General features: G+C 35.4%; 1 pseudogene; it reads right to left on the bottom strand.

The window, feature by feature from the left end:
- Positions 1-238: 238 nt before the first annotated feature.
- LOC148943835 (uncharacterized) lies at positions 239-1,905 on the bottom strand (annotated as a pseudogene).
- Between the last annotated feature and the right edge of the window lie 319 nt (positions 1,906-2,224).

Genomic DNA, 2,224 nt, shown 5'->3' with positions numbered 1-2,224 from the left:
GGGGGGGGAAGAGAAAGTCGTAGCCAAAGGAAGGAATAATTTAAAACAAATGGCTAAATTAAAATCATTGAAGAAATGAACAAAAACATATCACGACTCAATGAATCAAAAGGATAGGCAAAAACACTTGGCAAAATATTGTAAGAAGAATAAAACGAATTTTACAGAGTTGTTCCTTAATAGGCATACACACACTGGATTTTGTTTTTTTTTGGGGGGGGGGGGTCAAATTAAATTGGAAAGAAAGAGTTAAAACAATAAGGAAATAAGACAGAAATATAAAAGAAGAGCAAAAAAAAAAGAAGTAGGGTTGTAATAGTGTTCAGCGAGACAACCAAAATTGTTATTGTACAACATGAACTAGCACTTTTTCTAAGAATGGGTTGTTACAGGAAAATCAAGATTTAATTTAGAAGAATATTCTATCTCACATATATCACACTAAAACGGTTTCTTACCAGTCTGTACTCTTCGGTGCTTTTGCTTGACACAGAAAAAGTTTTCTCACAGACCTTACATTGTCTCTCAAGTGTGCACTCTTTGGTGCCTATTCAAATTGCTTGACACAGAAAGTTTTCTCCCAGACCTTACATTGTCTCCCAAGTGTGCACTCTTTGGTGCCTAATCAAACTGCTTGACACAGAAAAAGTTTTCTCACATATATTACACTTAAACGGCTTCTCATCAGTATGTACTCTTTGATGCCTAATCAAACTGCTTGAAAATGAAAATGTTTTGGCAAAGACTTCTCATTTGATCGGAGTCTCACTCGCGTTTACTCTCCGGTGCCTATTCACACGGGTTGACAGACCGAAAGTGCTCTAACATAATTCACATTTGAACAGTTTGTCTCTCGCATGTAGTCTTCGGTGCCTATTCAAAACGCTTGACTGAGAAAAAGCTTTGTAACAGACCTCACATTTAAACGGTTTCTCCCCAATGTGCACTCTTTGGTGCCTAGTCAAACCACTTGAATCAGAAAAAGTTTTCTCACAGACATCACACTTAAACGGTTTCTCCCCAGTGTGCGATCTTTGGTGTAAGATCAAACTGCCTGCCTGAGAAAAGGTTTTCTCACATATATCACACTTAAACGGTGTCTCCCCAGTGTGCACTCTTTGGTGCTGATTCAAACTGCTTGACCCAGAAAAGCTCTTGTCACATACGTCACAAATATATTGCTTTATCTTTAAATCATTTTTTTTCAGTCTTTTCAAGGTTTTGTGTTTTTTACTGCGCAAGGAACTATTCAAATATATCTTATTATTGTCCAAGTTTTTTGCTTCAAAATCCAATTCGAATGAATTGAAACAAACATTTGTAGAATGATTCTGTTTAATAGCTAGTGATGTACATCCCTGTAGTTCTAACTCAGATGCGCTTGGTGAAAAATTACCATGCATAATTAAATGTTGACTCACGTCGCCAATACATTCACAAAAACAAATAGGACATCTTCTTGTCTTTCCCATTTGGTGTTCTATAATGTGAACAACAAAATTTCTGTAATCCCTAAATACTGCAGGGCAGATGTCACACTCTATTGGTTTAAGTTCTTCACAGCCGGTGTCTATGTGAAGATCTAGCATAAAAAACGATTTTTCTGCTTTTGCACAAGAGGCGCAACGCCAAATACCAGCTGTTAATTCTTCAATAACCTTCTCTGTCAGCTTCTTCACCTTCACGATTGGTTTTGGGCCAAAGAGTTTTGGTTGATCTAAACCATCAGAACTGCACACAGTAGAATGAATTATCTCTATAGTAGAAAATTATCTTATTAAAATTGAATAGGATGAAAACGATTCAATAATTAGACATTATGGCAATTACAAATGAAAGGTGAACATTCTATAACTATTACCCGTTTGGGATCTACACTGCCTACCACTTTCGAATGAAACAAAAATGAAAAAACAAAACTTGAAATTAGTTTCACTTCATAGATAAATCAGAATTGGAATAATAATATAAAAATCTTTATCAGCTTTACAACATGAAACAGGACTAAAAAAAATTGATAGGTGTTAACGAATAATTTCCTTTTCTACACCTCTCCCATAATTGAAGTTATATTAAACTTGTATCATAATTTCACTTTGAAAATTAACGCAACAGCAACTTTCCATAAATTAAGAAGGCCACTGTACCATTGAACTCGTAGACAGCAGAAAATAATTATGTATGTCTAAAAAAGGGGATCTACAGGGAAAAGTGTCCCCATTTC

The sequence above is a fragment of the Artemia sp. Qi Xiang Cuo genome, chromosome 15, assembly GCF_049724085.1.
Source record: "Artemia sp. Qi Xiang Cuo chromosome 15, ASM4972408v1, whole genome shotgun sequence".
Classification (NCBI taxonomy): domain Eukaryota; kingdom Metazoa; phylum Arthropoda; class Branchiopoda; order Anostraca; family Artemiidae; genus Artemia; species Artemia sp. Qi Xiang Cuo.
This window is presented reverse-complemented; position numbering and strand designations above follow the sequence as displayed.